Source organism: Triturus cristatus, chromosome 1_1 (assembly GCF_964204655.1).
Source record: "Triturus cristatus chromosome 1_1, aTriCri1.1, whole genome shotgun sequence".
Classification (NCBI taxonomy): Eukaryota; Metazoa; Chordata; class Amphibia; order Caudata; family Salamandridae; genus Triturus; species Triturus cristatus.
In genome coordinates this window covers 1,301,746,562-1,301,760,405 of record NC_140579.1, presented here as the reverse complement: position 1 = coordinate 1,301,760,405, position 13,844 = coordinate 1,301,746,562, and the positions used below count along the sequence as shown (strand labels likewise).

The 13,844-nt window shown below is 48.4% G+C and overlaps 1 protein-coding gene and 1 pseudogene across 3 annotated transcripts in view; one reads left to right on the top strand and one right to left on the bottom strand.

The window, feature by feature from the left end:
* LOC146871997 (uncharacterized) overlaps positions 1-5,086 on the bottom strand; it is a 107,755-nt gene extending 102,669 nt beyond the window's left edge. For 2 of the 3 annotated variants that reach the window (XM_085653098.1, XM_085653077.1), the window contains exon 1: positions 4,462-5,086. The gene's annotated coding sequence lies outside the window, so the exon portion shown is untranslated. The remainder of the gene's footprint in view (positions 1-4,461) is intronic. The other variant, XM_085653087.1, reaches the window with a different exon arrangement.
* The window catches only part of LOC146871996 (uncharacterized), a 102,700-nt pseudogene extending 91,719 nt beyond the window's left edge, over positions 1-10,981 (top strand).
* Positions 10,982-13,844: the final 2,863 nt, after the last annotated feature.

Here is a 13,844-nt window from a genome sequence, read left to right as displayed (position 1 = left end):
TGTTTAAGTTACTGTGGAGAATTGGGCACTGATCTACATGGAAAAGTATATGCTTTCTGGCGGAAGATATTAAATATGAAGGAGAGTCTAACAGAATTATTTTCTGAGCTCAGGTATGCATTATAAAGAAATGCTTCATATTGAAATGGGGGTGATGAAAGAAAATATTTATAGCTAGACCCCCAAATGTACCCATGGCACCACATGTGACAATGGTACATCCCAGGAAACGGAAATCAATCTTCAAGCCAAACACCACATGCTCCAATATATTTCCAACTCAAATGATGCCGATTGCAGTGTATCAGTGTTTTCTTTCAAGCTCCCAACACGTACCTTAGCTTGAATGTCCCTGTCCCTACAAAGCAATCTCTTTCGATTGTTCTAGTTATCCTAAGCACAGGTGCGGTGCGTCCATTGGGGCGTTGGGGCGTAGCCCCCCCTGCCCGCAGCTCCCTCGGCGTCTTTGGACTTAAGTAATCAGTTTACTTAAGTTCAAAGACGTCGAGGGAGAACTGACAATCATGTCAGTCAGCATGACGTCGGACCGTCCACCCCCTTCAGAGTCTGAATGGGGTGGGCGGTCCGGCGTCATGTTGACTGACATGATTGTCAGACCAGGGGCAACAGGCAGCAGCACAAGTGCGCATGAGTGGGGATGGTGGGCAAATTTTTCCGCCATGCCCAGTCATGCGCACTATTGTCTGCTCTGGCTGGCGAATGCCCATTAGGAGAGCGAGGGGTGAGCAAAAGCTCAAACCTCGGTCTCCTAATGGGAAGGCAGGAGAGTAGTAACCGTGCCCTAAGCCAATCCTGGCGCCGCTGGCAGTGCCAGGATTGGCTGAGAGGGGTTGGCAGTCCACTCCAGTCAGTGCCGTTCGTGAAGGCGCCAAGGGGAGAAGAGGTGGCGCGGACTGGCTGTGAGGTAAGTTTTCAGTTTTTTTATATTTAATTCCCTGGCCCCCACCCCCCGCGACCCCCCCAACCCCCTCCCCCCGCGAGCCGCAACTGATCACTATGCTAACTAAGCCAGTACAAGCTGCCATTGGTTAGATAGCTCTGGTGGCTCGGCGCATGCTGCAGACCTCTATGTTTCACAGCTTTGAATCCAGCTAGACCGTCCTTGTTTTTCATTATTTCAAGATTAGTAACTTAGCTGCTATTGCTGAGGTAGGGGAGGGGGGCAGGTTCACGAGCATCCTTTACGTTTTTGTAAATCCAGTGGGTTTTCTTTATACATTGGGTATAGGTTCCTGGTGCCGTGAAAGAACACAGGTACATGATGAGGTGAAGGTGGTTCACACTAGATGTATTTTCCCTTCTAAATGTGGCCAGGCCCTGCTTTCAGGAGCCCAAGTTGCTGTGTAAACTTGAGACCTGCATCCTTTGTAGCTGCATGAGAGAGGCGAGAGTGTTCTGGCGGACCGGATGCCCTCGCGCCACCACGCACGCACGCAGCCCTCGTGCACGGCCACATATAACAAAAGCTGGCGTTCCTTGCCATGTGTCGTGTGACTGCAGCACGTGGCAGGTCTGACAAACTTTGCGAGTGAGTGAGACTGGGCTAAATGTATGTTAATGTTGCAGTGGAGTTGTAGAGCACATGTATCTATCACCACCAGAGAGGCCTCTAGGCGCTGCAGGACAGTTATCTATCCGCAGGAACAAAGCCTCGTAAAGAAGCAAATGGTCTTTTAAAGACCTGTGAAGTACTCGGGTGCGGCTGAGTGCCCGGGCTGCCACACACGGGGGAGGCTGAACTCCTTTGAGCCCAATGGGCGTTGTGCACCTGACTGGTGGACAGAAAGCTCTTAGGCGCTGGCCTTGTTCTGATGCTGTGAGTGGGATTGAACAACAGAGTCTGTGCTCACTGGTAGCTGACAGAGCCTGCTGGGACTCACAGGGGCCTCATCAAGCCTGCCATTGATTTACAAGCAAAAATCAAGGCCGGGGGCTCACAGGCAGCGGACTGAGCCTCGAACTCTGGTTGACTCGGCAGAAGCTGCAAGCACGCACTCGTAGGCAGCGAGAACACGTCAGAGGCTTGCAAGCTCGCAGCCGCCTGCGCCTAGAGTTCGTAGGCAGAGGCTGAGGCGCTGCCGCAGGCTGTAAGGCAGCCAAGTGTTGACGGAGTCCAGCTTGGACCGGAGCAGAGATGGAGACAGCGGCGGACTGTTACTTCGCCGTGCCCTCCCTGTTCACCGTGCTGGCCGTCATCCTGGCCTCGGTGTTCGTGAAAATGAGGTCAGGCAAAGAGGAGGAGGAGAAGAAGACAGACGAAGCGGCCACGGGAGATGCGCAGGGAGAGGAGGATGGGAAAGGGGTAGAAGAGGTGAAGAGGGCAGAAGAAGATCACAGGGCAGAAGGGGGGCAGAGCGTAGACGGGGTGCATCAGAGTGTAGAAGAGGAGCAGAAGGCAAGAAAGGATCAGAGGGTTGTGGAGGTACGTAAAGCTGAGGAGGTATGTAAGGCAGAGGAGGCACGGAGGGTAGAAGAGGCACGGAAAGCAGAGGAGGCATGGAGGGCCGAGGAAGCACGGAGGGTAGAAGAGGCACGTAAGGCAGAGGAGGCGCGGAGGGCAGAGGAGGTGCGGAGGGCAGAGGAGACACGTAAGGCAGAGGAGGCACGGAGGGTAGAAGAGGCACTTAGAGCAGAGGAGGCTCGTTTAGTGCTGTAAGATATGGGGTATTTTGTAATGTATTTGCATATTTCAAGTCTACACCTTCAGAATTGCTTTATAAACATTCTTGCCCTCTCAAATTTGCTTTAAAATGCTCCATTTGCACACACTTTGCAAGTCCCTCTCCCCTCGAGTCCCTCCTATGATAGTCGGCTTGCTCGCTATCGACATAACACTTCTCCTCAACTTTTACGCCTCACCAATTTCAAATGTCGCCAGCCGCCCCTGGCACCACTCAGTAGCAAATAGACTTGCTATCTTACCTGCTAGCTGCACAAGCTCTTGTTTTTTTTAACATAGTTGATACCAGGAACATTTCAGTCCAAAGTACCTTGGTTCATCCTGTGTTGGTGTTTAATATAGCTAGCTATTCATAATCGTTGCCCTGTTGTTATCGGAATGTGTGAAACCTAGCTAATATGTATTTCATGTCACAGTTTTAGACAAAATTGTATAATATTTTGTCCTACGAATTCAGGATCAGAATAATGCACCCGTGGGATAATTTACGATGGGTTCTCCTGGCTGTTTTGCTGGTGTCATTGATGACCATCCAGAGGAATGGTCACCGCAGAAGACACATGGTAAGTTTGTTTCATTCTTTGTGGATTAAATAGTCTCCCTGTCACGAATGCCGGTATCTAATGGTCTTGCTTTCATGAGTAGATCTAGGGAGCTATTCACAGTCAGTTATAGTCACATACATCCAGACAGAGCCAAAAACAAATGACTGTGTAATGCATATATTCCATCTCTCACACCGCTTCCTCTCATCACATGCTTAGATAGAGCATCTACGACAAGATAAGAAGGACATTCTGGCCACTCACGTAGTCTCTAAAACACTTCCCACGTAGGCCCACTGCTAAGTGTTCTCTCTTCAACTAAGCGATCTTTAATGGATTAGCGTGACATGTTTTGGCACCTCGTCCACTGTATGAAGTGTTGTGCAAATGCACTTACAGTACAGTACAGTACAGTACACTGTAGTAGTGCTGACAAACAATAAAGTAAATTCACAAAGCAATTTCCTGCAATCAAGTAGGAGTATCTCGTGAGTACGAATTGATGCATGCAGGCGGTTCCAAACATAGAAATAACAAGCTTTAAGGAAGAACTGTCAAAACGGTTGGAAGATCAGAAAATTCCAAAATGTCTCAACACTATGCATGTGTAATATGTGCATTGTGCACAATAGGCAAATGTAGGGTTATAAAAGTGGACATATATCACCATTGTATATTGAGTACCGCACATATACTTTCAAATTTATGCCTGGTCTCAGATACACCTGGAGCTGCTGACAGGCTATTTCCATCACCACTCACCTGCTTGCAGGCCTTCCTGCCGCCTCAGTATAGATTTCTGTTTCCTAGGACCCCCTCTTCAGATTGCAGGCCTAAGGGACCATGCTGAGAGCCTGAGCTACTGTGCCCAGCGTACTATCAGAACTGACAAGGGAGATAGGCTACTTGACCCTTGTCCCATGCTCAGTATGCAGATGTCTCAACACTAGGCCAGTGGCCTCCTCCTGCAATAAAGGCTTACATCACCTGATCTTAGATACAACCTGGAGCTGCCAATGGGGCAAATTTATCTTCCATCCCCACTCAATGCTTGTAGGCATCCCTACCATGCAAGATGAATGACAGGAGAGGAGCTCACTAGGACAGCTCCGCTTGCTTGGGATCACCTGCCGTGATATCCCTGTTAGCCCCATCAGATGCATTGCCGAAGTAAGGAAAAATGAACAATACAAGTAACAGGAACCATTACTTTACCTACAGCCACAACAATGGAGCAGAGTGCAAGGTTCGGAATCAGCGAGCGTCTCCATCTTGCGGCCCCACAGACCCGGAGCTCAGAGTCATCGATGGCGGGGCTGTTGTTGACGGTCCCCATCAGAGAGCAACCACAGGACGCCACTTGCTAAGGGTGAGCAAGTTGTCTGACATGTGGTGAGCCGTCCGTCAAAGTGGAGCACACCGAAGCTCTCGCAGGAGTGGCGAACACCACGATTGAGCGTTCCTGGCTGCAGATACGGAACTGGGGAGAAGCAAGCGGCCCACGTTCACCGGTCTGGCTCCCTGCCGCGATCCACCTCCCATCAGCTCAGGAACCAGGGGAGAGGGTGAAGAAGAGTTACAGACAGGAGGCTGCCCGGAGCCCCATAGAGCGTCCGGATAATTAGGCATGCAAGTATTTGAGACACGCTGGCGGATAAACTAAGGTGGTTCAACGTCGCTGGAACGACTACACCGAGCCCATGATACAGCTCTCGGGTGACGTGCAGCGTCCCTCCCCATTATCCCCAGGCAACGTCCCTCCTTCCGCAGAAGAGCGAAGTGAAACCAGACGGCCTCCTGGGCCTCCTCTTGACAGCATAAGATTCCCCGAAGGGGTATGCATGCCAACAGCTCATCCGAGGGGCCGGGTGGCTCTGAACCGCCTATTACGCTAACTTGCGTTGCCAGACTGGTGCGTCTGAAGATCTCAGCGGGCATAGATTGGGCGCCTCCCCCACCCCGCTAGATAAACGAGCAAATCCAAAAACATACCGGGGTGAAGACAGAGGATAACCTACAAGAACATATCTTGAGGACACAGCGGAACCCACTATTTCAGGTTAATCACAGCGCTTGTGATAAATACATACAGGACTTCTGACTATACACATACCACGGGGATCGTATGTAGACTAGATTTGTTCAAGGGTCCTAGGCTGGACCCCCATCCCTCATACCCATGACTGAGATCTGCATTACATGCCGGGCATTGATCTCATTATATGCTTACTTGTCACATTGTAACCGCATTCACCGGGGCACATAAAGTTATCCCTGACTCTAGGGGCACACTGATTTTACCACAGTCTGATGGGTAAAAGCCAGGAAACCCATTCTAGAAAATTCAGATAATTTAATCGGGTGATGAACCTCAGCTGCCTCTACAAAATACGCAAAATGGCCAAAATAGCTATAAACTGGGATAAGGGACTATAATCATGGACTGAATTGAAAGAAACGTAGGACTTTCCCAGAGAATTGACTACTCGGAAATAAAAAAAAAGGACCAATCTCCACTATTTAGATAAACAGAGAAAAAGGAATCAACCCAAGAGGACCCTTAATCGAAATAGAAAGAGGACTACATTGCAACTACAGATCTAAACAGTAAAACATGGTGGCCATCTTGGACTGATACATCAGTAATGGGTGGGCATTCACAGAACATAGTCAACAGCCTCATTACCCAACCCAACAATTGATAGGTGAGAGTGCCGCTCATCAGACCTAGCGCCACCTTCCCCCAAAGTGCATTCTGCCACATGCACACCACCCTGATCGTTCCCCTCTTACAAGCTCCTACAAGCTTTAGCCATCACTATGGGGCGAACGGGCAGCCACACCTATTCAATTCACTACACCCCCAACCTTACAAAAAAAGCAGCTAAAGGATTCAAACACAACATTCTAAAATCTCATTCTGAAACCCCAATCTCTGATCCCTACTACTCAGTGAACAAAGGGCAGATTACTAATGACATAATCTTCTCTACTAAAAGAAGAGCTTAATGGAGAAAAGCCTTTCTCGCTCTTTTTATGGTCGCCAACATGAGGAAAACAGCGCACGGACTTACACTAACTATCCTCCCATTCCCATTCTATAAGGCAGCAGCTACCATCACTATCTATCGTACTGGGATCATCCTCATGCAATCATCAGACCTAAACCTACTAGATAACATTTTTCCGCTCATCAAGGAAAAAGCTATAAGAACACCCCCCTCACCTGCTAACCACAGCCCAATCAACATCTCCCAATCTGATTCCCAATTAAGTCACGATTCCCTGCCGTCCCTCTATGCACATACACCCACCCCAGACCTAACCGACCACCGGGCTAATAACACATACCTCCGTAGGCCCTTTTCGCACCCTAACACCACCATCACACACACTATCTTTCCCCACCCCACCCTACCACCCCACCATCTCCCCGCTCCAATACTCCCAGCGACCCTCTCACACCTCCTTCCCAACCCAACACTCATCCTCATAACGCCACTCATCTTCCCTATTCTTACACCTCCCACAACAACAATACGAGTCACACGGTCCTAATCACACATATAACACCTTCCTCCCGTCTGCATAACCCACACCCAGACCCCTTCACACCCAAGCTCTACACCCCCCCTCTCCATCGACATAACCACAGAAGGATCTCAATACAAGGATCCTGAATACGACTCCCCCTCAAACTTCACACAAGGCACAACTACTCCTCCTTCACCACCCACAATCCATCCATCAAATATGGCAACTCTCAATACAGACCCCAGACTACACAAAATATTATATCTGCAACAAGTCAAAACTGACATCCAAAGTCTACACAGTCTGATTCTACAGCAACCCAAGCTAGCGCGCCCTAAACATGATCCCAGAACATACACACACATCAAAAATTCTAATCACACCCAACATCTACATGTAAGCTCCCTTACATCCCACATAACTCTGTGCACCCAGATAATTTACATATAGATTCCTTAATCCAGTCTATCCCTATCAACACACACAGAGCGACAAGACACAATTCCATAGGCATAGTTGAAAACAACCTCACGCGAATCCCTCTCACATTCGAACCCTCCATATTATCCAACAAGATGCGGCTAAAATGTATACTCCCAAACTGCAGGTCCGCATCTAGACACGCAGCTGATATAGCTGACCTTCTACTCACTAACGAACCAGACATTCTAATCCTGACAGAAACATGGCTAAATGAATCATCTACACCCATCCTGGACATACTAGTACCCCCTAACTATGACATCACCAGACTTGACAGAATTGATAGGCTGGGGGCTGGGATTGCGTGCATACATCAGAGCAATCTAACAGTGATCAATTCCAATGCCCCCGCACCATCCTCTTGTGAATAACTTTGCTTAAACATCTCTAGTAATAACAAACAAATATGCTCATTACACACATTCTACCACCCCCCAGGAGATAACATCACATTCATAGATATTCTAGCTACAAATGACGGCCAGCAAAATATGCAAATATTCCTGGGTGACTTCAACCTCCACTGGGACGACCAGAATGACCCAGGGGTCAACAGCCTCAAAGCTTTCCTCTCAGACCTTAATCTTAACCAAATATGTAACAGCCCCACACACGACAAAGGCGCAACCCTCGACCTAGTAATCTCCAAAGTTGACTCCACTCAGCTCGTCTCGATCCTCCCCTGTGATTGGTCTGACCATCACATCAATATATTCCAAATCATGGTATCTGTTAAAAGTCATTCGACTCAACCTTTGAGAACAAAGATCTGGAAGAGAAATCTGAAAAACATTGGCTCCGACATACTAGTATCCTTTAATCCAAACATCTTATGTTCCCCGGAAGACCTAGCTGATGTACAAGATCTGGACAACCACTACTTCTACTCCATAAACAGCCTATTAGACAAAATAGCCCCTCTACAATGGAAAAGAACTACCACAAAAGACTCAAAACCCTGGTATGATGGCAGGTTAAATGAAGACAGACGCTCATTTAGAGTATTCGAACGACGATGAAGATCCGCACCTTTAGCTGACCACCTCAAGCAACTAAGAACCACCAGAAACTCCTACTTCAGAAAGATCAAAAGATCTAAATACGACTTCTTCAGGAATCAACTAGACCAAGCCAAGAACCATCCCAAAAAACTATTCGATCTAATCAAAGCCCAAACCAAGAGTGCACCCATCCACCCCAAGCCTATCCCTGATACTCTACCCAACTGTGAGGAATTTACCTCCTTTTTCATTACAAAATCAGAATCCATAAAAAACGACTTACTCAATGACCTTTTATCCCTTACGGACATGCAATAGAATGCTGCATTGCTCCTGATAGGTATCCCAGTCAAATGCTCCACAAAATTCAACCTTAAAAACAACGCAACCTGGTCCTACTTCAACACCTACAGTGAAGATACTATACTAAACACCCTAACCGCATTGAATCCCTCCAACCACTTCATAGACTCACTTCCCGCTAACTACTTAAATGACTTCATTCCACTGCTACTACCTCTCTGGACCAAGATTATAAATACCTCCCTCCTTCAAGGAACCATCCCAGAAATCCTGAAAACATGGCAGGTATCCCCTATCCTAAAGAAACCAACAGCTGACCCATCGGACTTAAACAATTATCGTCCGATACCAAAATCCCCACCTTGGCCAAACTTTTGGAAAAATGTGTTCACCCCAGCTTAGCAACCACGTCGAACAATTCAACCTGCTTAACCAATACCAATCAGGCTTCCGAGCAGGTCAAAGTACTGAATCAGCTATGACACACATAATTGACGACACACTAAAAATCCTTGACCAAAACAAAGCCTGTTTACTAATCTTACTCGAATTGTCATCAGCATTTGACACCGTCAAACATGACAACTTGCTAGAACTGCTGAAACACAGAATGGGAATATCTGGATCGGTGCTTACCTGGTTTACCTCTTTCCTCCAAAATAGATCTCAAAGATTCAAGGTCAATCAATCCTTGTCCAACCCCGTGCCAGTCACGTTAGGAGTACCACAGGGCTCTTCCCTTTTACCCACACTTTTCAACCTTTGCATGGAACCACTCACTGAACTTCTCAGTCTCTCCAAGATCCATTTCCATATGTATGCAGACGACACCCACCTCTACATCAAGATCCATTCACTTGAGGACATCAAATCTCCCAACACAATGCTACAAAAAACTCAAACATGGTTGGCCGAAAACCATTTGAAACTAAACTCCCTCAAAACGGAGTTCCTCCTAATCGCCCGCCCCAACAAATCATCCACCATCCTGGAATGGATGAAGCACATAACAGCACTCAACACTCAACACTCATTGTTGAATCAGCGAAATCGCTAGGTGTGACACTGGACAGTAACCTAAAGATGCAGAAGCATATCAGCGCCACCACAAAAGGAGCAAATTTCCACGTGAACACCCTGCGAAAACTAAAACCCATCTTGCCAGCAAACGACTTCAAACATGCAGTTCAAGCCCTAGTAATCCCAAGAGTAGAATATGGGGCTGTAACCCAAGGTGGCCTCCCCAGGTCGACGACAGCCCCGCTAGGAGCCGCTATCAATTTAGCTGCGAGACTCATCACAGGCTCAAAAAGAACCTCTCACATCTCACCAGACCTTAGAGCCCTGAACTGGCTTCCGTTAGAATTCATCTACAAAACGCATGTATGTCGCACAAGGCCTTACACTACAATTTCCCGGGCTATCTAGCTCAGAAGCTGGTACTTTCTGCTGGTACTAGAGCCTCCAGAAGTTCCAAGAATCTTCTACTGAAACCACAACGATTTGCCAAGAAAAAAACTTATTACTGATCCTTCTCTGGAATTGCTCTCAGGATCTGGAATACTTTGCCCACAGAAATAGGAGTGAACCCCTCCACTCCCTCCTTCAAAAAAGAAGTGAAAGCGATTCTCATGGCTAAATTCACGTGAATTACTTACTTATTACTGTAGTCTAATTACTAGTCTGTATTATTGAGCACCGTATGATAATTACTAGTTTGTATTATTGTGCACCTTATATCTGAATCACCTATAATTGTATGTTTCTATGTTTATACTTGTTTCCAATATATAACATGTAAAGCGCTCTGATACCCGCAAGGGTCTTGTTCGCGCTATATAAAACCTTCAAACAAATAAATAAATGCCATCTTGGTGTAGATTCCATCCTCCTGAGCGTATTTCTTCAGATGGCAGATTTGTGGAACCACAGATTGTGCTGGGAGCCTGAGCTACTGTTCCCAGCATACCACCGAACTCAGGCAGGAGGATCGTTCACCTGGCCCACATCGGATGCCTTATTGTGCAGATGTCATCATGTAGGGTTTAATGTATTTAACCCACTTCCTTCGGTTTCGGCCACTCCACCAATGGTGGCAGCTGAGGACATTGGGCGGTTAGCTGCCATTTGCTGCAGTTTGCTTCTTCAGCTTGCAGCTGCCCTCCTTGCCCGTTCTCTTTTTCCAAAATGTATTGTGCTGAACATATACTAGTTTCCCGTAGCCAATATCCCATTGCTAACATCACTCAGCAACTCCTACAGGCTGTAGGTATTTCTTCTTCACTTCATCTGTCTGACCCTATGACTTCCCTTTCTAACTCTTGAGGCTTCCTCTTGTCTGATTCCTCTACGACCAGATTCAAATCCACAACTCGATAACCCAGGTTACTCCAGATGTGTTGCGCTTGACATAATCCTCCCTGAGAAGTGACCATTACTGAGAGATCCCAGTCCATTAACCCAGTTAAAGTGGGTGGACTCTAACTTGTCTCTCTGCTCAGAGTGTTAATCATTGGCACACCTGAAGTGATCTCTTGCAGCAGTGGCTTAACAAAACTTGAGGGGGCTTGTGGTGTTCTCCGGCTCCCGTTACAGTAGTACGGGAAGGCGACCGCCGGGTAGTCGCGACTCGGGGCCTGCGGGGGACATAAAACTCGGGAGCCAATAGTTGGTGTTAATGGGTCCAGCGCCGCAGCCCAAGTGGCCTACGTACACGCGTCCCCAGGCTTTATTGATTCCAACCACGTGACTGGACGCGTACGCATGGTGCGTATCGCGTCACTGTCACGACACTACATTCCTCCCCAACTAACAAAAAACAACTTTAGCTGCTATACTTCTGGCATAGGATTACCTACCCAATGTCCACCTATATTTTGACATTTCAACATTCCCAAATAACAAAAATAGAACAGTCTTACGTGAGGTAGTCTTTAAGACGGCAGGAGGGCTCCGGATTGTTCCGCAGACTGTACTGCGATGCTCCCCGGCCTTGTGAGCTCCCGGTATCCCCGTCATGCTCCTCGGCCGGAGGCCTCACTTCGGGACTCGGTCACCCCGGACTCGCAATCATATCAGACATCTCTCCCAGTGGAGGTGTCCAGGTACTGTCAAATTCTCCCGCGTCTTCCCGGGAGAGTTCCATCTCTCCGCTACCGGCTTCAGCGCTGTCCACTCGCCGGGCGTTCCGACTGTCATTCTCCTGGTCAGGAGATGTCTCTGCTGGTCGGGGATGATACCTTTTAAAGTGCGATACATTTCGGGTTATTTTCTCTCTTCCGCGGGTTGCAGTGATGCAAGTTCCTTTGACGGACACTACCGTCCAGGGCTCCCTTTCAAAAGTCAGACGGAATTTACCTCCTTGGGCCCGGTTCTTGAGCAGTACAATATCCCCTCGGATAATATCTGGCACAACGGCTCTCCGCCGTGCACTGACATGGGCATGGGTTTTCCGTCTCCTGGCATCAATGGTACTGTCCTCAGGAAGTTCCGGCATCTAATCCGGGTGATGAGGGATGGAGTCGGTAACTATTCTCCCCATTAGTAGATGTGCCGGGCCCCCCCAGTGGTGGTGTGGGGCGTCTGGCGATAACTCCGCAGAAAAGTAAATATAGCCAACTCTACTGATTGGGCTTTGTCATGTGCAATTCGAATTACCTTGTTAAGTGTTCTCATGAACCTTTCAGCTTCCACATTCGCCTGCGGCCACCGGGGAGTAATTCGGCGGTGACGTATGCCCAACTCTTGTATGTATGAGGCAAATTCTTGACTTTGGAAGGGTGATCCATTGTCAGTTCTTATTTCTTTCACCAGTCCATGGGCAGCCATGATCTTCTCGATTTTTGGAATGACTTCACTGGCGCTGAGGGCCGACAGTATTTCCACTTCAGGATATTTGGAGTGGTCATCGATGGCTACCAGGGTATGGCGTCTTTCTGGGAGGCTGCCAAAGTCTATACTCACTTGGGACCACGGGATCCTCGGCCGAGGTTCCACGATGACAGGAGCAGGTCGGGGTGCTTCTCCAGTGACCTGGCATGACGGACACGAGCAGACCGTAGCCTCCACCAAGTCGTCCATTAACGGGAACCAGACCTTTGTGCGAAGTCTGGATTTGGTTTTGACCATGCCCTGATGTCCTACATGGGCAAGGTCCACCACCCTCTGTGTTAGGGACGTCGGAATCACCAGCCGGTGTCCTCGGAGCAAACACCCAGTGTCATCCTCGGTGAGTTTGTCTCGGACATGGTACAACCCGTCCATTATTCGTTGTGCGGTGGCTGTCAAACTCTTCCATTCCTCCTTTGCTTTGTGCCAGCTGTTGCCTCTGATGGCTCCCTTAGCGCGCTGTAGGCACTCATCTTGGCCGGTGGCGTCCCGTAGACTAGCCATGGAAAGGGGTATGGGGCACGATCGGGCCGTGACACACCTAACGTACTCCTCGGTGTCAGCGGCTGGATTCTTGGAGCCAGGTTGATACTCCACTTCACAATTATAGTCCTGGAGTTGGAGAATCCACTTCTCAATTCGCGGTGGCGGCTTTGTCGAGGTCCCTGAGAAAAGCGCCATCAGCGGTTTGTGATCCGTAGCTACCACAAACGGTTTTCCATACAGATATAAATGGAAATGGTGGCACCCCCAATGGATGGCGATAGCTTCCTTCTCTATTTGTGAGTATCTCTGTTCGGTCGCGGTCAGAGATCTGCTGGCGAACGCTACCGGGCTCCATTCTTCTTGAGGATTCCGTCTTTGCAGGAGGACTGCTCCTAATCCGGCCGGACCAGCATCCACAGCGACCAATGTTAACTTAGTGGGGTCAAAGAATGCTAGGGTAGTGGCTTCAGAAAGAGCCTCCTTGATCTTCGTAAAGGCCTGAGCCTGTTCTTCGCCCCACTTCCATGGGGTGGATTCCTTGGTCAGCTCCCTCAGCGGCGCCGTCAGGTTGGCCAAATCCGGAATAAATCTTCTGCAGTAATTGACCATTCCAAGGAAGCTGCGGACTTCTGTGGTGTTGGCAACAGCTTCTTTGACATCCCGCACCTTCTCCGGATCTGGGTTGACTCCGTCCGCCGGGAAGGAGTAGCCGAATAATTGCAGTTTCGTGCATAGAAATGTGCATTTCTCTCGGTGAAGAGTGAGACCAGCATCTCGTATTCGGCGTAGCACTTGGAGCAGCCGCTCATTGTGTTCTTGGACGGTTTTGGCGTAAATCATAATGTCATCACTGACATTGATTACTCCTGGGATTCCTGTAATTAACTCCTGTATCACATTTTG